The sequence below is a fragment of the Athene cunicularia genome, assembly GCF_003259725.1.
Source record: "Athene cunicularia isolate RWA chromosome 7 unlocalized genomic scaffold, athCun1 chr7_part1, whole genome shotgun sequence".
Classification (NCBI taxonomy): Eukaryota; Metazoa; Chordata; class Aves; order Strigiformes; family Strigidae; genus Athene; species Athene cunicularia.
Window position 1 is genome coordinate 34187716 of NW_020799107.1, and position 22234 is coordinate 34209949.

Sequence of the window (22234 nt, forward strand, 5' to 3'; positions counted from 1 at the left end):
GGCAAAAACATTTCTACTGGGAATCGGGTAAAGGAGTAGAAGATAGCTCTCCCACACCTAAGTATTTTTACCTGTAGGCAGAGGTATATGTCTACCATGAATAACATAGATAGGTGATGAGGATGCCTGCTCACCCTAGGAGGAGGATCATTACTGGTCCCAATAGATGCACACATGCAAGCCTCACACATCTCACTTGCCAATTTAGATGGCTTGGCTTGACTTATTGACTTCCATGAGCCCCCCTCATGTGCACCCATGTGGGCACTCTCGAAAAGCCTTGACACTTAGTTCAGCGTCACTGAGCCTTCCTGGCCAAAGTGTGTTGCTGGCCCAGGTGGGGCTAATTCTGCCCAGGGCTGCAGCCCACAGCAGCACAGGTGCCTTTGCTTAGGCCTGATTGCAGGGAGGTGACTAGCAGGGGAGCTGGGCTCTGCCCTTTCCTTCATCAAGGAAGCGAGGAGAAGAGGAATGAAGGAAGAGTGCTCTCGTTTTTAAGGTAAAACCAGCTACTGGAGGTGGGAAAAGAAAGCTGAGGTAAGGCGCTGTGATCTTTTTGTGTTTCAGATCTAAACAGTGCAATTTGAATTTCCTTTTTGTGCTGGAAAAGGCTTGGAGCAGTTGGTTTTGTGGATGTTTAGTGTTTGAGCCCTGGTCTTGCTGTTTGCTTTGGTTTCTTCAAACAAATCTCTTGAATATGTCCTTAAATAAAACAAGCAAATAAGGTTATCTTAAAGGAGTTAGTGCATTTACTTGTGTGATTATATTAAGCGTGTGCTTAATTGTTCTTTAATACTAGCCAAGGTATAAAAATAGCTGGTCTGAGTAGTTTCTGTGAGCTGATATCTCTTCTTTCTGTGCATTTATGAATGAGGACTCTATTTGCGTGGTAGCTAGTGGGGCTTATGAGATGGAAAGAAATAATGAATGCAAAATTGTTGTGAGTGAAGAGCCTTTGCACGCGGTTGAAGTTGAAGGCATTACTACCAGTTTTCAATGCTATTTTATAGCAAGAGAAGTGCCTTTCCTTCTAAAAGGTGCCTGTTCTCCAAGTGGAATAACAAGAGGAGTGTGGAAAATGCCTGTGCCTGGTTTGCTAAAGCCCCATAAATGCAATGAGTCAGGTATTTTGCCTTTATAAGCTGAGCTGAGACTTAATGGAAATATGCTAAAAAACAGTTAAGCTGGAAAAATAAAACCTCTCTGATTGTTGATCCTGAAATGAAAGCACGGGGAGCTGATCTGATATTAGACTGGAAGGGGATGCCCAGCTGTGTGCCTCCAGGAAAGGGGAGGAAGAGCTGGTTTACTGCCTGTGGCCAAGGCACAGGTTATCGAGCACCAGGGCAGTGGACGGTTTGAAAATGAGGAAGGGGTGTTGCAGGGTATAAAATTTCTTCTGGAAAGAAGGGTGTGTGTTGTGGTGAGAGCACAGGGAGGTCAGGCAAGAAAACCGTAAACACCTCTCCGACGGGGCTGTTTCCTTCCCTGTTCCCTCTGCAGTGCTGGCCTCCCCTCTTATCCCCAGCAAGAAGAGAAGTGAGAATTAAAATGTGGTGTATTTGGGGGTGTCGGTGTCCCTGCTGCACCTGCATGAGTGCTGAGCCGCAGGTGTTTGTGGCCACGTTTGTGCTGCTGCTTTTGTGAGGGAAGGGCAATGGGTTGGAGCCCTCTGAGCTGCACACAGGATGGCTGTTTGGGGTGCTGGAGGAACCTGGGGTGCTGCAGGGATGCCCTTCAGGTTACACCAGGGAGATGGCTGAACGCATTTTTATGTGTTAGCTGTGCAATCCCCTTCCTCCTCCCCCTCCCCAAAATGAAAACCCGTGGTTTATCAAATCTCATTTTCTCATAGTGCCTCTACTGCCGGGGGGGGGGGGGGAGAAATTGGTTAATTGATTAGTAATTTAGTCTCTGGTGATATGCTTATTTAAGAAATCTGCTGGAGTTATATATGTCAAATGATTCACATAAAAACAACATCAAGTGAATCATATATAAAAATGACATAATTGCTATTAAACTTAGAAGCCATATGTGTGGCTGAGGAAATTACTTTATTGGCTTTAGCAACTCTCTTATATTTCTTCCCAAAGCCAGTTACACTCCTGTGAACAGAGAAGGCATGTTTATGTGTAGGAAAATAGCCCCTACGTGTGTTATTTGGAGATCTGTTAATTTAAGGAAGTAGGTGAGCATTCCAACAGTGCAGGGAAAAAAACAAAATTTTGAGTTGTTGGGAAGCTGAGAAAGGGGTCTGTCGCTTTTACTTTTTCTCATCAGTAAGATTAAATGGCAGCTCTTGCAATATGCACCATCTGAGATTTTATTGCTCTCTGTTATTTTTAGTACTAGGAGGGAGATTAAATGAAATCCGGGATTATTTCAGACAGTGTTAAACTTTTTATTGCTCATTTTTGCCATCAGGCTCAGGCTGACCCAGTTGGATGGGTCATTAGAGAAGGTGGGCTCTCCTCTGCGAGCACCCAGACAATTAATTCCTCTACTTATACACAGTCTTACAGGAAAGTTGAATATAGCAACAGCAAAAGTAAATAGAGCTATTAACACAGCTAGTCTTTTATTTGACATTACTCTGTTCTCAGAAGTCTGTTGTGTGCTGAACTTCACATATGCAAACAGTATTTTACGTGTGGCTCAGCATCCATAGAGTCTCTGTGGGATCACAGGCTTGTGTCGCTTTCCTGGGTGTTTTGGAAGCTTATTTTTATTTATCTCCTTAAGACTGCTTGAAATAAACCTAAACTGATTTAATATTTTGCGTTTCTTTATCAGGAGAAGATTAAAAAGGTGGCTTTTTTTTTTTTTCCTGAGTCTGTATTATTTCAAATCTTTACATTAAAAAAAAAATTAGCTTGATGCAGCAGATGTGATGCTTGTTACTGACAGTTTCTTCATTTTTATTCCTTTTTATAGGGTGGTGCCTTTTACATTAGTCACAGCCCCAGACACGTTGATATATGCAGTGGGGAAGGCTTTAGGTGGTGGCGTTGATGAATAGCTGTTGTAGCACTTGTCTGCTGTTAATCTTGGGCTGAAGGAAAAATTCTGGTCTTACTTCTGCGGGTTTCAGACGTCCTGCTTGTCTTCGGGGTGGGTTTCGTAGGTTGATGAGTGTGCCTGCCAGCTGGTGCCAGTGCAGTTTTAGCTCAGGACATTAGCAGGTCTCCCCTGATGAAGAGGAGGGGTCAGCTTTGACAGGGTGCCCGTGTCTTCAGTGCTGACGGCCGAAGCATCTATCGTAGTTTACGTGATGTGAAGAAAGCCCCCTAATATTTTCTGTAACTAGTTGCTGATAAATCAGCTTCCAGAAGCCACACATTAAAGACTATCCCAGCGCAATGCCGCCGTAAGCTGTATTTGGTTATGTCCGGAATAACATTCCCCGTGTTTTGGGTACCCTGACAGTCCCATGGTGCATCCTCACATGCATAGTACTCGGCAGCGAGCCTGAGCACACACCACTTCTACTGTGGCTGTCTGGGCTGTCCTGGCATGAGCAAGTCAGTCAGGAAAGTGGGGATTATGGTGTCCTGAACTGGCTTTTTCCCTGCTGTGTGTTTGTCTAATCTTGCTCTGAAGTCACTGATGTAAAAGGAATGAGCTTGGACTAGAGTGGCCAGCGCAAAACTTCTGCGATGGGAATAACAATTTAGTCTGTAAACATGAAGCACTAACAGAGCCCTGTGGGTCTGACTCAGCCATCTTCTCATTTTCAGCCCCAGCATGGGAAACCCAAACCCTTCCCTGTGCCTGCTGGCCCCGTCTTTCCCCTCAGCCTTTCACCGAACGCAGTCTGGGAGCTCTTTTCTGAGACTGTTATCTAGGAGATGCGGGTTGTTTGGGTAGCACAGTCACTGAACTTGTCAGTAAACATAAAGGGCTTTTGTTTCAGAAAGTAAATGCAGCTGGTTTGCTTAATTATTCAAAAAAAAAAAAAAAAGAAATGGGACATCAGGCTAGGTAGAGAGCTGCAAAGTGACCAATATTTCTGAAGAATATTCTGACTTGTAAACTTTCTAAACAGAAACACGTCTGAATGGAGAATTGGTTTTTTTTTTTTTTTTGATTTTGGGAGCTATTACTCATTTTCGTCTGAATTCAGGTTCAGAGCTGAGTCATTCCTTCTGCTCTTCTTCCCCCGGTGACTTTTCCATGCTGTTTCATTTTTCCCAGATAGACGTTAGTGGAGCAAGACTATGCTAACCGCACCACAAGCAGTGAAAACTGTGTGATTTCCTTGGGAAGAGGAGAACACGCTCCGAGCGCGTCTCTGCGCCGCATGCTGTGATCACGCAAATGGTCTGTGCTTTAGAGAAGTGGCTCAGAATAAGGTGTGGGAGAAGGTAGAGACCATTAGCATCATCGGATTTACCACTAGCTCTGACTAAAGAGGAAATAACGAATAAATGTGTTGTAATCTTCACTCCGGTGCTTGGTTTAGCAAGACAGAAAGTTGAACGGGGTCTGACAGAGCTGATGTCAGGAGCCTTTCTTGCGTGCTTTATATTTTCACCTTGTTTGGTATTGATGCAGCACGGGATAGCATGAGAGAGACGGAGAGAAAAACACGTTTCAGAAGAGGAAAGGGGCCCCCATATAATGAAGAGTTCAACCGAAATAAGTGGGGGGAAAAAAGAATTTTTTTTTTTCCTTTGCATGCCAGATTTCTTGCCACTTTCAAGCTAATCCTTTCAGTTCACTTCAATACAGTCACTGAAGTAGCTTAGAAAAAGGGAGAAAAAAAAATCTTTGATATGCTAGATCAACCAAAGTTTAAAAAAATTTCTCTTTGTATATGCCATTTATAATGCAAATCTCAAGTTGGCATTTTAGTCTCACTTACTGCTGTTACTGAAGTACCTTGGAATACAAAGGCTGGAGATGGACCGAGATCCCAAATGACAGAGCGCCTTTGATAGTTCAATAATAAATTTAAAAAAACCCTCAACACACTACTTTTTCTTATTTCTGTAAATACCTTCTACCTCTGCAGTGTGTGAGAGACAGGGAAAAATGGAATATTACTGTACAGGGGCTGAGGTTATTGGTCTGAGTCTTCTGGGATTTTGAATTCAGATTTGCTAGTGTGTCCCCAGAAGAGATTTGACCCTGGCTGGGGTATTCTGTGACTTTCCTCCTACCAGTGAGAAAGCATATGTGCTAACTATGTTTGCTTAGTCAGTGAGCAACTGGTTAAGCATTCTTTTGGAAAGAAGCCTAATTTCTAAGAGTTGCCTTCCCAAATATATAACCTGATTTCTTTCCCTTGTGTTCCCAACGTTTAAGCACTGATTAAATGTCACCAAAGATAATAGGAGAAATGCTCATGACGGCCAGCCTATTTTAAAATAGCATGGGCATGCTTAAAGCAATAAGTAATTTTGCCTCTGTTACACAGTGAGTTTAATGCGTATTTAAATTAATCTGTAGATAACTTGGAGCAAGCTGGATCTGGAAATGAGTTATCTTTCTAATTGCAGATATTTTTGGGATTTGCCCTGCTGAATTTCACACAACTGCTTCACGCAAGGTGACTATCAGATGGGTTGGTTGTGGCCTCCTGTCCCATGCCTGCTCTGCAGTGGGAGTGGGGATGTTGAGATGGTCCTGTTGCCCTTTGAATCCTGGTGTTTTAAGGGCAGTAGGGTAGTAACTCTCTGGTTTGAAGTTCGTAACCCAACCTCATTCTTAGTGTTTCCAAACTTTGTTTTCTCTTGGTGCTATGTAATGAGGGCAGAGGCAGGTTTCTTTGTAATAATTTATAAGTCGGTTTGCTGGGAGCAGTCTTCTCACCCCAGCCCTATAGTGCAAGGCACGGATTTAAGAAAATGGCCAAGCACCTATAACTTCCCCAAATCCTGTGGTGTTTAGAATTGCTTTACAACTGTTTTTTTTTTTTGGTACTGCTGGCTCTGGAGTATCTGTCTCATGTGGAAGTCAGTAGGACCCCTCTTAGGGTTGTGCTACACTTGGTAGCTCAGCTAGTGTAGAGTGCATTGGTCCTACCCTGTTACCTATTTCGAAGTATCATTATACTACAGATGTTATTGCAAATAGAGCAACGTAGTTGAGAATTAAGTAAAATGGACCTTGATGCAAGAATTATTCTTCCTTTCCGCCCCCTGCTTGGTGCCAACGTTCTCTGTGTCAACTGGGAAACTGCTATGGCATAAGAGTTGAAACAAGGCTCAAGACAGCAGCAAAGAAAACGCATCTTCTGGGAGTCAAGGTGTCAAGATCATACTTTTATTTTATTTGTCTCCACTGCTGTGGGTTTGTTATTTTTTTTAAACTGCAAATATCACTTAAATCATGACTATAGTGAACACAGTCTGTCATGCATTGAAAGTGCTAGTCTTTTATTTTGAGGGCTTTGGAAATGTTTCATTGGATCTAGGGAATGATGGGTAAAAAAAAAAAAAAAAGTGTGTCCTCTAACTAAGCTGTTACTGATTACCTGAGTGCAATGTACAGATTAAGGGCCTTCTCTAAAGACCACTGGGGTCAATTGACTGAAGTGGACTTTGAATCAAGTCTTATGAGCATTCAGCATATGCTGCAGTGGAGGGCGATGGAGAAGAGCACGGCATGCTTTCCTCTCCAATAAACCTGAAACACTCCAACTGAAATTCTAAAGCGGAGTTGGTTTTCTGACTTGTATTGAAAAACTCTAAAATGATTGCCTAAGGGCTATTTTTTTTTTTTAATGTAGTGTGGGAAATATTCATCTGAAAGCACAGATTATTAGTAACATCTCAAGAATGTGACTTTTCAGGTGTAGGAACTGGCATTTTGATTTTTTTTTTTTCTTTTTGGACAAAAGGGTGTTTCATCAGACTTTGTGCTTTTAAGAATTTTGTGATCTAAATCCACTAGATTATGTGTTTTCCCACACGATAGTGATTCTGTTGCTTATTTCAGGCAGCTACAGAAAAAACTTGAGGGGGGGAAAATATAAATAAAATATGCCCAAGCACGCAAGTCGATGATCTGTGTGTTAAGCCTATTGGCACATACAGGACAATTTTATTGCATGACCTACTGGTTAAAAACATCAAAAATATAAGTCAAGTCATTTGAAGAAGTGCTGTTTAGTGAGTTAGAATGAATGAAGTCTTTATTGAGTACATGCTTCCAGATTCATCACTGGTTCTGTTCTAGTCATGCCCTATCCTAGTCTTAATTGCCCCAGGCAGTCTTTTTGAGGCCACTTGACCTGCCAGTCATATTTCAGAAACTACTGATATGGTACTTGCTGATTTAGTTTAGATTCCAAACAGGCTAGCTGCTGGATTACAGACTAATGACCCATCAGATGCTAAAGGCAAGAGCTTAAAGTGCACTAGTGAATTAAGCCTCAACATTGTCTGAAGGGAAGAATTTATTATGTCATTAAACTTGATTCAATAAGTTTCATTTCTTTAGATGCATTGCACTAAGCAAGAAGTAAGGAATTAATGTGACCAAGCGATACCATTTTGATTGCATTCAGGTAAAGCACTGATATTCAAGCATAGCATCAAGGGATGCCATTTGGTAGATTTTTTGGCTATATTGACAGAAACAATAGGTTGGGAAAACTCTGCGTAGCTGATTAACCAACCATGGATTCCTCAAACTAGGTTCACTTGAATATATGCTTCAGTTGGTAAATACACAGGAAAGTGAGGCTTGCCTGATTTGATGAGACCCTTGGTGAGGTTTCAGGGGCTTTTCATCAAATATCAAAGCCTCAGTGGTGTAAAGATATTAGTAGTAAGTTATAGATGGCACTGGGATTTAATGCAAAACTTAATACAAGCACATAATGTGATGAGTCAAACGGGGATTGCAGCTTGCCTCTCAGAAGACTATTATAGTGATCGGAAGGAAAAATCCTGCATAATGCAAAGATCACTTTAAAACATAAAAAAAAAAAAAAAATATAAACATTTGGTGTTTTATCTATCTGCATATGTCTCCTAGTTGTGTTACAGCAACAGAAAAAGTGTTTATAAATAATAACAAAGATACTTCAGGAAAATGCTAGGATTTCTGCCTGTAGCTTTTGTCACTCATCTCTCGCAGTATCTGATGAAGTTCTCTTGAGTTCTTCAAGATGTTTTTATGTTGTAGGGGTGGTCGCGTTATCGGAAGAGGAGTAAAAAGCTAGAAGCTATCAGTGGTTTTACTGAAATTCTTTAATATCAGTTAGGAGGATGGTAAAAGTGTATATATTTGACTTTCAAAATCAATTTAAAGGTGGTCAGATGATATTTTTAAATTACATACTTCACTACAAACGTTAAATTGTGCTGAGACATTGTGAACTGTATATATTTATATGACAGCAGGTCTGGGATTAGGATATTTTTATTAGAAGATTTTAATCACTTTAATACAATTCATAATCAAAGGGAGTATTTAATATTCTGGTCTTAAAATTAAAATTGACCTAATGGGCTGATTGTCTCTTCCTTTAACGGAGACTATTCTTTCCATAAACTGATAGCTTTTCCTTGTGAGTTAAAGAAGTGGTAAAGGTCACCCTGATTTATGTTCTCATACAGCTACGCTCTTTTTTTTTTTTTTTTTCCTCTCTAACACACTAGAAAGGCAAAATTCACTGCCGTGTTAACTATTTTTCCACAGCGATCTGAATGATTAAATTTTAGATGTGCGTATGTACACACACATACACATCCGTATATATCATTAGGCTTCTAATGAAAAACATCTACAACTGACCACTGCAAGATCTTAATCTACTGGATAGGCTTCTGAAGAACTAAACCCTGAATACTCACACAGCTCCCGGAGTTTAAGTAAAACATCCCAAATGTTTTTCTCCTTCCCCTCCTGTTAGAACATTCTTAATTAGTGTGATAATATTAAAGTAGGTGGCCTGTAGGCTTCACGCTGGTCTGAGACAACTCATCTTTACCCGGTTTATGGTGGTGGAGTTTTTGTGTGTGTGTTTTGAATTAAATGCTCTGCTAAGAATCAAGCAAAAGGACGTACCAGGCCAGTGTACATCAATGAAAAGACTTTCACTACTGAAGCCTGTGTGTTTGGGACTGGAACGGGCACTTCAATAGCCTAACGTTGGCAAAAATTTTCTGAGGACTTGATTTAGTGTTTGTAAAACAAATTTTGGAGCCTTGGAAGATGTTGTGTAGTAGGGTTTGTGTTGAAGTCAGATTGTTTTCTACCATCTCTTGTGACAGCATTTTTGTCAAAGGCCCAACCTGAGGTCACCTGCAATACTCTGTGTGGACATCCTCAGTCTCGCTTTTCTTGCTACTTGGTCTTCTCGCCTTGGGTGTCTTGCTGTCTTCTCCACTGAAAATGTCAGGAAGCTCTGAACTGGCAGTATGAAAATTAAACAGATTTTAGTATTGTGCTAAAAAGGCAAAATATGCTGTTTAAATATGAAAGGGTGTATATTTATCTTCAGTCATCGTCTGTGGCATCTTATACCGGTTAGAAGTAAATGTTACCCCCAGCTGGTGCAGTAGGACCCTGTGTCTCACCATGTTCTCTCCGTTCTGCTGATCCTGGCCCAGTATGGGAAGAAACAGCTTGATGGAGTTTCAATCAGAGATATTTCCAATTTGCAGACCCTTCCAGATACCCAACGTGTGCCTCTTTTTGTGTTTGGCCAACGAGCGGTTCCTCCCAGGAAGGAGGGGTAACGCTGGCTGGGGAAAAGGGTGAAGAATGAAAGAGGGGAATGTAGAGCCACAGGTGGCCTCAGCATGCTTCTCCTTCTCCTTTTGTGAGTCAAAAGTGTTGAGTGGCCCTATAGCTGGTATTGGGAAGGCCATAAAAGCATTAGAAAGTGTCCTTCTCACCCCCAGAAAAATCTCTGTATTTAAAACATCCCGCATTTCCCTTTTTGGCATTGAATAAAGGTATAAAAATGGGGACCTGAAGCCAAGAAGATCAAACTCCACTTCTGCTGAACAATTCCGTGTAGCCTCAACACAATCTCAGTCTGTTTTCCCTGACTGTGTAACAGGGGTAATATTTAACTAGCCTGTGGTGGTGTTAAGTAATTATTGCTTCTATAGTAGCATGTTTTATTATCGATCCCACATCCCTTCCTTGCTGACTTGGGCAATGTATACATGCCTACTGCGTTGTCTTGCTAAGAAAGTGTTGTCAAGTGGCTTCCTCTGTGTAGCAGAGATGTGACAAACTAGACTTGGACTAGTAGAGTATTACAAAATGAGATGTGCAGAAAGAAGTGATTTTTTTTTTTAAATTTTTTTTCCACTAGCTTTTGACTTACTTGCACCCTTACTAAGCTTTCCTGGGGAAAATTTGCAATTTGAGGCTGCTGGAAAAGTGAGAACCCAAAACAGTGGATTTTTTTCAGGAACTGTGTGGGTGGACTAAGAGCGGGGCAACGCTGCTTGAAGGCCACCTTAGACTCTTCTTTGTCTCTTCAAAACTTGTTCCATTTAAAACTATATTTGGATATTTTAACCCAGACTTAAAACTTTCCATAGCATTACAAATATTCATTTCTCTTCTTTGACTACTAAACACATGTCCTGCAAAAGAAATGAGCTGAAAGGGAAGGAGAAAATGTCTTTCTAGATCGCTGGCGTCATCATTCTATAGATCAGACTCTGTGCTGCGCAGAGTAAAATGATTCCTGTTAGTGAATATGAATTTGACTTCTGTGTGCCACTTATGTTGTTCTTTATGGTATTTCTTTGGCCTTTTCAGAAGATACTATTCCAAAAATACTTTCAGGTTTGGAGTGCTTTGTAAATGTTAGCCTGCGGGAAAGGAGATGGGATTTAAGCAATTATCACATTTCACAGAAGGTGAAACTGAGGCAATGATGAACCACAGCTGGCCAAAATTTTTTTATATATATTGTCTGAGAGCAAAAATAAGAGGTCTCTTTCTGGAAATTAAATTTGCATCCTGTTTGAACAGGACAGAATATGGATTGCTTTGGTCTCCTGTTTTAAACAGGTTTTCCTTCCTTTTTTTGTGTGTGTGTAACTTTTAATATTTTTTTTTTTTTTGCTAAAGGTATGTTATTTATGCGTACAAGTACTTAACTTTTGGTTATTTAGTGTGTATGTACATAGCATTTGCTACTGTTCACTGTGGTCCTTAGTTCTTGTTTCTGACATTTTAGTTTGCTTTTCTACATGTCTGGAGATAGTTCATTAAAACTTATCTAGCTTCACAAACGTGGAGAAACAGTTTAAAGGAAAGGAGGAAAAAACCCCCACCATTACTCTAATGTGTCAGGTGGGTTTTCCTTCCCAGCTATAGCGCATAGGTTTATCATCAGGTCTTGGCAACGGGAAGAAAGCGAACCGCAAAGACAACAAGCTAAAAGGATAAAATGTGTTGGTTTTCTTTTGGCAGTGGATGACTTTAATTTCAAAAAGGGAGTTTCAGTTACCTATTTCATAATGCTTCACTTGGTCCCAGGTATTTCAGGTAGATTAATAGCCTGAAGTAACGTGCCCAGTGTGAAATCAATGATGCGGTAGTGTTACCTTGGATGCAATAGGTACAAGGTACAAACTTCATATTCCTGTTTTTCTCTTACTTGCATTCTGTCTTCCACCTTTTGGTAAATTTTAAACACATGTTGCAGCCCTAGCGAGGCTATTATTGGCTTGGTTTGAAAAATTAGTGCAAAGCAGTTATTGAAACGGGAACAGGTCATTATTTTTAAGACTATGTTGAAGCATCGAGGAGTTCTTGACTGTTCCAAGCTTTTTGCTTCTGATTTGTTTTAGGAAAATATCCATTAATCAGATCCAAAGGTGGAGTATGCTACTTATTGTGTTTTATCTACCCATTGACCTTAAACATGGGTAGCAACTCCTGTTGCTTTTGTTGCTTTCTTGGCCTGTGCTCCCCCATGAATAGCAGGTGGAAAGATATCTGTGGCTGACTGATGGATGGTATTATAAGGGCGTTATGCTCTCAGAAAAGGAATGTCTGGAAGTTCCTAGATAAGGCCTCTCAACCACAGGTGTGCTTGGTTTCCACAGTATAGGTATTAGGCCTATGTGAATTTTGAATTCAAGAGCGTGTGTAGGGCTTTGAGGGTCTTTGTCTTAGAGAACCCTTTGAGATGGTGGCTTCTCCTTACAGAGAAAATAAGGGGTGGAGAGACTGTCACAGTTCTAGATGGATTTTGGTATAGATAAATGATTTCATAATTTAAGCTGATAAACTAAGCATTTGCATAAAATCTGGCCCTCAGAAGGATTCTAGTGACTTTTGTTGGCACATCGAATTACAAAGAGTAGTCAAATTTTCTGACCCTGGGCTGGCCAGCTAACTTTCTCTGTCTGTCCCCTTTCTCTCCCTCTTGCTTATTTGGGCAGCAACACAACTATGGAAACAATTTTAGAAAGTAACACTTGTAGAAGGATATTTCCATTTAAGTTCATGAGATCAAATGCTGGTTTTGATTACAAAAGAGTAAACCTATTGCCCTCCACAGGGCTATGTTGATGTAATACAGCCATAAAAGAGTACAATTTGTTTAGCCTAGCAACAATGAAGACTAAGAGGGGTCATGATTGCTCTGGAAATAAAAAAAAAAAGGGGGGGATGTAAACACCAAGAAGGGTTGAGTGGTGTCAGTTAAATGACAATACTGGCATGAGAATAAACGAATATTCAAGAGCCATAAATAAAATCAGACCCTAGATTAGGAGACCTCAAATTATCTGAGGAGTGAAGTTCTAGGGGGAAAAAAAAACCTTCCAACGGAAATTATGGGGTTAACAAACTTCACTGGTTTTAAGATGAAGATAAATAATTTAAGAACATTATATGATTTTTCTTGGGATAGCAAGGGACAGGGCACTCTAACCCAGAACTGAAAAAGATTTCCTGCGTTTCTATAAGCAAAATTTGGCCTATCTGGTCTGTAGTGCTACCACTTCATAAGAGATGTTTATGAGTCCTTTTTACTGAGGATGTCCAGGCTGCACTTCCAAAATGAGATGATGGATTTGCCTTCTTCAAAGGCTGCCATCCTCCTTTAGTATAGGTATGCTGTAGGGTATTTGATGAACTGAAATGTAATTTGAGCCCTGCCTGATCCCCCTGGGAGGCAGGTGGGTTATCCTGTGTATGTCCCTTTGGTGGGGTTGCCAGACTCTGGATGAGGCCAGGAAGCCATCTCTCCCTGCCCTGAGGTGGCTGTGACACCCCCCCCTCGATCCTCCTGCTTGCCCCATGGTTCCCATGTGTGGGGCTGAGGCACCGTGTCCACGTACAGGCCCTTCTGCGGACCTGGGTATAAACGACAGACAGTTTTGACTTTTAAATTTCCTTGCTCTCTTGGGGGTGAAATATAATCCTTGCCCTCTGTCTAACACATCCTTTGTGGTTTAATTTAAATAGTGATTTTTACGGTGACATGTGATGTTCATCTGCTAACCTTTTACCCAATATGTTCAATTTAAAGAAGCATCAGATCTCGGAATGTGCCTCTAACTATAGATGTAGAAGCGTGCTATAAGGTAGTTTACCTACTTAGGTTGGTACCTAAGAGCTTGTAAACAAATTCATAAATTTGTCATGCTGATTATAGTGTTGGCAAACACAATGGTTGATCATGTTATAAATGTTTATCAACACCCGCACTCACCCACCTGCTAAGAGGTGCTACGCTTTAATGAAATTGTTTGAATATCAAGGCTGGTTGCTAAGATACAATGTTCTTGTTACCAGGGATGTGATGCTTACAGATTTCTGTTATCAAATAATGATTAGAGATGTGCTAACCTCAAGGTGCTTGGTGCAGTGAAAGGTTTACTGAGCCACAAATTAGTAAACTGTCTGCCTGAGCAGACACTTACAGAAGGAGCACATGTGCATCAAACTTACCGAGCTGACATTTTTAAAGAAGACAAGATCTGGCAGTGTAAATGTTCCTATATATGATGAAAGACTGTCATAGGAAATGTTTACATGATCTGTTGCCTAGCACAATGTCTTCATGCCATTTTCCCCCAACTTAGAACAGTGTTGAAATCTCCAAGTCAAATAACTGCTTTCTCCTTGCTTACTAAAATGTCTCCCCGCGCTCACCCCTTGAAATTACACCGTGGTTTGCAAATGCTGATCTCTACTTTGTATAGGCCACACAAAGAAGGAAACAAGGGTGTGTAACAAAATGGCCAGTGCGTGGGTCTGGTGGGCAAAAGACCACATTTCTGGATACTGTGGTGGATTCAGGGTTGAAAGCTTTATTGATGTTAAAAAGACAACTAGAAGTTAAAGACGACAAACATCAAATATTGATGATGTTTTCTTGTTTAATGTAGGTGCTCCAAACCCTCTGATTCGCTAATGCGCTTTGTAATAAGGGATAAATATTGTACTTAATTTTATTCTTTTTAACAAGCGCGTTGCAGTGTTATTAACCATCAAAGAAAATAATGAATAGCACAATACAGGTGATCAAAAGGATTTTGCTCACAGTATTGAAGTGCTAAGTAATCTTTAAGTGTAATTGTTGATCTCATTATCGAATTAAGGTATTTACAGTACCTGCATTAGCATGAATTTAAGTTTAAAGCCAGTTCAGCTGAAACAATCTAAATTGTAAGCGGGGTTCATGCTTGCCTGTGGGACTCTGTATTTTTACATCACCAGTAATTGTTTCAGCATAAAGGGATGTTATTGTCTTGGTCCTGTAAGCGTCCTTTTGTAGTTGCTTCACAAGACGCTCCTATTACAATAGCTACAAATCTGTTGGCAATGAAATTCAACTCAGTGCAGTTCTAGTAGATAGGTAGACAACCTTAAATTTACAGAATTGCCAAAAAAAAAATAAATATCAGCAATAATTTACTACAGTTATAATTCATGATATTAAGCCTTACCCCTTGGATGTAAAATTCATACTTTACAAAATGATAGAAGACTGCATCCTACAACAGGCTCTTAACATAACCCATGTTCTACCTACGCTGTGTGGGATGTTCAGACAAATAATCGCCTTCAGCAGATGCCTTTGTCATAATGAGTGTGATAGTTTAATATTTATGGAAGAACTGCTGATTTTCAATGCCTGCTTTAAAACCCCAAGAATAATTTTGCTCCAAGGACTGCATGTAGATGAAAAGTTGTGCAGAGTGAATGGTGTATAGAGACCTTTCTACGCTGCTTCCAAACGGTGGGAGTGGGACTACTGCAGGAGATAACCTGTGCTGTGGTTATCTCTCCTCCTGCCTGCCCTACTGCATTGTAGGTGTAGGCTGGTGAAAGAGGCTAATTGTCCTCACTTAGGTCAAGTTGATGAAGTGATGCAGAATTAGTGGGCTTTTTTTCAGGGAGAACCTGAAATCTGGCCTCTATGGGAATGGATTTGCACCAGGGCTTGTGTTCACCTCCTGGGACAGCTGATTCCCTTTGCCTGCTCTCCCCACCTGTTTCTCTGCCTCACCAAGATGGTTTTCATTGAGCTTTGGACCTGCATTGAATTTTATGACTATGCTATAATATTTCTGACACTTTTGCTGTAGTGCATATTAGCTAAAAAAATTGCAAAACATTCTCTAAAGCTTTCCATCACTAGTGATCAGCGATCTAGGACCGTAGCTGTGGCCACCATGGAAATAGAGGTGTACCAAAACACCTTGAAATAACATCAAAATGCAGATGCTCACTTGACCGTTTATGACAATATAGACACTTTATCTGTTGCAGCTGTCCATGAGGTGGGAGGAAAGTTGGGTTTTTTCTTTACGTTTGTTGTAATGACTGATTTACATCGCATTAGATTATGTTGGGATATACTGTGTCAGGTGGCATGACCTGATATAACCCGACTTAATGCAACACATATGTTTAGATTGTATTACACGTGGAAAAAAAAAAAATTTCCTGAGAAGCTGTCAGGAGCAGGTGATTTCTGCAAATGGAAAATATTTGCACAGTGATATTTTATATGAGTCAAAATTGAAAGGTGTACGGAACTTTAGCATGGATTTAGGAGCCTTAACCCCACTGACTTTGCTGCGACTAAAACTTTTAAATGCCATGGTTCCCTTTGGAAATATGATTTAGCATCTGATGTTGAGTTGGAAATTCTGCAAAGTCTTGTGTGTGTTATAGCCAGCTCTGAGCTGATGAAGTTGCAGCAGTGTAAGAGGGCTGTGAGATCCAAATCAATTGACTGGCAGCTAGCAATAAAGCAGGATGCAAGGAATTCACACGAGCAAGTCTGGATTATTATTTTCCTTTCAAAATCTTGCGTGCTTGATTGGTTCCCCTTTTGGAAATCAACTTGATAGGAATGTGGGCCGAAGTGCAAGGTTTACATTTCACTCTAAGATGACTATGTTGAGGTACCCAGCTCTAAATTTGGAGGCTCATATGGATCTTTTTCTTATTTTTTATTTTTTTTTTTTATTTGGTGTCAGAAATAGGAGCCTAAATTTAGGCTGCGAAGTTCATTTAGGAATCTAAATATAAATGTTCTGCTTTTCAAAAGTGCTGAGCACCCTGCAGCTCCCACAGACTCCATTGAGACTTCGCCTCGGTGTAGGATGCTGCTCCCAAACGCACCCCATCCCAGGGGGAGGCTTGTGTGTGTGTATCGTATGTTTGTACATTGCTTCGAGCATACGAAAACTTGCAGTTCTCCAGATTCAAAAGTCAGAAAATGCCTGTGTGACCTTAATTGTATACATATGTAGTGGCCTTCTCGTGTGTATACATTATGATATGGTTTGATCACGTACGTCGCCGTACTCAACGGGGTAAATGTTTGGAAGTGTGATGTGAGGAAATCAGGGGGGTTACAGCAAGACAGATGTTTATGTGAAGAGGAGGGAGGAACAAAAAGCCCATGGTTTGAGAAGCCAAACATCAATGCTCCAGACTCTTTCACGTGGGGTCCTCTGTGGACAAGTTGTTTTCTTTGTGAGTTTAAAACCAAACACAAAGCACATCATGTTTCCCTTGTGGGATGGTTTTTACCTGAAGCCTGGTTGCTGTTGGGGATACCCTGGGGAGGCCCCCTGGCTCTGGGCGCTGGGGCAGCTCTAGCGAGAGGCTTCTCTATCCTTTCTTTTATCCAGCATTTCACCTGACCTCGATCAGGTTTTCTCCTTCCCTTTTTATCCTGTTTTACTGGGCTCTTCTGATTCTCTCCCAACCCCTCTTTTGTTTAATTTCTGGCTGAGGAACATCGACAATTTGAATTTGGGTTTGCTCTGGGCACTCAGACCTCCGTTGGAGCCAGGAGGAGCATATGCAGGTGATAAATTCTTTTACTCCTGTAGCCCTAAGTTCAGTGCAAAACTCTCCCATGTTGTGTAGATGGCTTTGGAAAGCCCTGAGAAAGCATAGGCTTGGCCTGTGAGAAAACACATTTCATCTTTTAGAACATTAAAAAAAAAAAAAAAAAAGAAAAATCTCTCAGAAACTTGAGATGTACAGAACAACCTGGCCAAAGTCAAATGGGTGATACCGGACAAGAGCTATCCCTGTTTCCACTGAATCTCAAGTTCCTGCTCTGAACAGTGGTAGGATCTTTGGCAAGAATAAGTCTCGCTGTTATTCTGGGCAAGGCAATGCATTTCCTCTCCCCAGCCCAACCCTCATCAAAGAAATGCCTCAACTTTTTTGAGCTAAAGTGTCTCCAAAGCATCTGTCTCTAAAACAGATACCTGGCATAGAAATGCCAGCTCAAACAGTTAAAATTGGCTAGACAAAAAGTGACTGAAATCAGTGTCTATTAATAAGAGGAAGGTTTGGGCAAATGATTATATGCATTTCTGCCAGTGCCAATACTGCCGATATTTATTTTTGTGTTCTTCTGCAGCCTGGGTATTATATACAAAGCACTGCCTTTAAAACAGGATCATCCTTGTAACAACACATCATCAAGGGCTACTCTGCTCTGAGCATATGGCAGGGCTGTATCTCGGAGAAGTGGGTAGTAGCTGGTAAACGCTGACAGTTGAGAGCAGACCGCTGTCGCTACCCCAACTGTGTGTGCAGTCAGGGTGCAGAGGCAGCAGTTACCTGTTTTGAAGGTTCCAACTTCTCCTTTCCTGCCCAGGGAAGCAGGAGAGATGGGAGCAGATGTCAGGAGCCTCAAATTTGGATCTGATTGGGACTTGGATCAAAATATCAAACAAAAATATTTTAGGGAAAGTTTTTGGGAGGAAGTGAGCTATATGGGGAGCATGGCTTGCCAGGCTTTTTAAAAATAAAACGTTCTCACTCTGTGTTTAGCTCTCCCACAGTTTGAAACACTTGCGGTGATCGAGCCTAGCAGCCCTTGTCAGTCTACAGTACATCATCCCCCTTTGGTTGGCTGGGAACATCTCTCCTGTAAGGGCAAAATAAAGCTGCTCATTTTGCACACATGCTTTGAAACTATAGGCAAGGAATACCTAAATATAAAACAAGGGCACCTTGGACGGGATGCTTACTGACTCGGGCTGGTATCGCCCTTTCCCCTTGCGGTCACACGTGTGCTCCTCCTGCTTTTCCTTGTGCACACCTGTAGCTTGCTGACAATGCGCTCAATGGCAAAGATGAGCTGCTCGGGTTCATAATTATGTCAAATCTCACTTGCTCCCGCGCTCAGGAGCGTTTTCCTCCACCTAAGTGCCAAAACACAACATATCCACAAAGGCAGCAGGGATCTGCATAGCACGAGTGGAGGTGAGAGGGGGCTTCTGGTTTCTTTACAGACCAGTGCATTCGCCTTTGTTCACAGGGGGATACAAATTTTGGGAGTCAGTGAGCACTCTCATATTTTCTGTATATTTTACTTGGACAACTACATAAGCAAATAGCCTTGTGGTGTCTTGTGGTAGTGTGGTCAGGTGGAAGATTTGTACGTCTTTAAAATTCATATGGCACCTAAAAATATATACAGTGGAATATTGTTTTGTACCGTTCTTTTTGTTGGCACTTTCAATAAAATAAAAATAATTGGCTAAAGATAACTTGATAGTAACCGCCTCTAAAGTAAGAAATGGGCAAGTTTTTTCTGGTATTTTTTGACTTGAGATTACCTGTGTCAGGAAGACAGGAGGTTTTTCAATGAATAGATTATGAAAGAGGAGTTTAGCAAACCTTCACTGAAGGACCATGAGCTATGTTAATCCACGAGACTCTTAATGATAACTGAAAACTGAAATAAATGGCACAACTTAATCGTCAAAGGTGCTGTAGAAGTTTTTTGGCAGTTAACAACCAGAAAGAGTAACACTGAAGTTCCTATGATAAGTCAGAATATGTCAGTTGGCAAAAGCATGCAAAATTAGTTTACTGTTTCATGGTGGGCTATTTTTGTTCCTTCTGTTACTTGGTAATGAACTGTAGTGTAGCTGGCTCGTGTTTACCATAAAGAGGTAACCGTCAATGCTTCTCCTAGTGGGCTGTGGCCTCTCCTCAGGAGTAAAGACTATTTTGTCTATAAATGTCATTTTCAGCCTGTGAAAACGTTATGCTAAGGTTTATTTATCAAAATAAACTGCAAAATCTACTTGGCTGTGTCCATTCGGCACCTTATTTTGGCTATAAATGTCATGTCCAGCCTATTACATTATACTGAGGTTTATTTATCAAAATAAACTACTAAATCTACTTGGTTGTGTCCATTCCGCACCTTCGTATACCAACATTTGAATACTGCATCCCAACTCAAGATGTAGCAGGGTTTGAGGTAGGTGATTTAGCTCACTTTTATAATACCGTAACCCCCAAACGTGGAATGATGTCAGCCAACAGTCGCCATAAAATATTTTTTAGGGGTATGGTTTATAGGAAACAACTGAGTTGGAATGAGCATATTGCAGAGCGTCGCTTTGTGTACTAATTATCTACATCAGTGGAAGTGCAGAGCGGCTTGGAGCGCTGTACCTGCTGTGCCAAACAACTTGCTCGTAGTCACGGAGTATATGCTTCCTGTGGGCACCTGCCTACTCTGTGCATCGCATCACATTGAGTTATGTCACGTTATGTCACATCACAGATGAGATGTGACCCAGTGTAACCTGACACAGTGCAGTGCCAGCACTCCAGTGGATCAAAACTTGAGAAAACCGACCACTTGCGTTTGTCAAGGGCAGGAAAATGCAGGCAGGCTCCCCATGAACCTGCAGGTACTCTAATTTTCCCGTTAGCCTGGCTATTTGTAGATAGTTTGGCATATCTCGCTGGGATATAAATACAAGAATTTCTCTGCTTGTGTTTATTTATGATACTTGTCGTTTGGGAAACAATAATCTTCCTACTTCTTAATCTAAATTGAACCACAGTGAGTGCACCAATAAAACACGTCACAACAAACAAAGGAAATTCTCCCTGTATTAATAATAAACTCTAAGATTTATCAGTCTCTCTCTTTTTCTTCCCTTTGTACGATGCAGTCTGAAGCAACTGCTACATTTATAGATGTCTGATAAAATTTTAATAGAAGAACCCATTACCTTTGAATCTGGAGTAAAGAGAACTATATCAAAACCAGGAGTGTTGAGCCTGAGCTAAATATAACTTGTTAACTGAGAGTAGCAGCGCTTGAGCTTTACAGTGCTGATAGATTTACTTTATTTTGCTACAAGCAGGGGGGACAGTGAATGCTGTAGCAGGTGAAGTGTCACAAAACGAGATATTCCAGCTACCGAGCATAGAGGTGTCCAGCAAGAGCTGGTGGAGGTTGTAGGAGACCCTCCATGGAGGATACCTCCATGAAACTATGAGCTCTCAGAGCTTGCTCCCTCGATTTTGGGGGGCACTAAAGTCTTAACAACACTTGTGCTCTTGCCAGAGTTGGGGCTTGTGGTTCGTTAAGATGCTCTTTGAACCAATACAGGGTTTAAGAGCCAAATCCAGGATGGCTTGGGGAAAGAATGGTGTTACCTTGTACTCCGTGGGGCTTCTCTGGAGCCGTTGGCTATCTAACACCTGGCTGTGGCTTCTGGATGCTCTGCTCACCTGGCATTTAGAGCCTGAACAATCATCTTGCTAAGGAGGACTTCAGTTTTTTTTGTGGAAATGTGGAAAACTTTTTGCTCTCTTAAAAATTTTATTTTAATTTCTATACTTAGTAATACTTCTGGAATATTTTTTTTTTCTGCCTAACACTTAAATCTGTAGCAGAATTTTGTTAACACTTCTGACACATTACTAAATGAAAACTGATGACTTATTTTAAATATATATATATATACACACACGTGCCATAAAATAGGACGTTTTCAGTGTCATTTAAAGAATTGCTTTTTTCCGTGGGAGGAGGAGCTGCAGCTCTTAGCTGTGTATGTTATTGCTGGTTACCACTAAGCACGTAGAAAAAAAGTGCCTATGGCACTTGGAACTTGCACTGTCCCGTTGCTCTTGTAGTTCATAAGCTAAAAATTAAAACTATGCTTTTCGATGCTAACATTTTTTTCCCCCTCTTTGACTAGAAATGTGTTATTTGCTCAGTGTTGTATTAGCAAAAAATCCAGATATTCCTCCAAGAGGATGGAGTTCTAAAATCTCGGTGAAAACATAAAAGTCAAATGAGGGTCTTATCTGAATGTGTATCTATAACAGAAGGAAGGGTTTATTATTGAGTTAATACTCAGTGTTGTAACTAAAGTTGCGTGGTGCAGCGGGGTTCATACAGAAGCTGATGACCTCTATTATGATACATCCAGTTTAGAGCCAGATGGAATGTAGTAAAATGTATTTAAAAGTATTTCAGAAACATATGTAGCTACCAGAATCTGAAGTCCTGAATGCATATAGCCTCTATTTCTCCACCAAAAGACGATGTCAGCAAATACAGTAGCGTTCTCTCTTTCCTTGAGCTGAGCTGAATTTAAACTGTGATCTTCATTTCCACAATTCAGTGTCCAATATGCAATCTGATCACACCTCCACTTTTGTGACTTGTAGCCATGGCCTTAAATTAAATTACAAATCCTGCGTTGGACTGACATAAATCTGATTTTGGCCTGAACTTGAAGTGTTTGAAATACCAAATCACTACTCCCCAATCCCTAATGAGAAGTAATCAAAGAGTTTAACCAGCAGTACAAACACTTACACATCACTACAGATGTAGCCAAATTGACTCAAAGTACTCTCTTTCTCTATGAAAAAATTGTGGGCAAATATACCTTACTGACACTGGCTGTTCCAGTAGAATCACTAAAGAGGAGGTCAAAAACTCTTCTGGCTTAATTCTCAAAAAAAAAAAATCCTATTT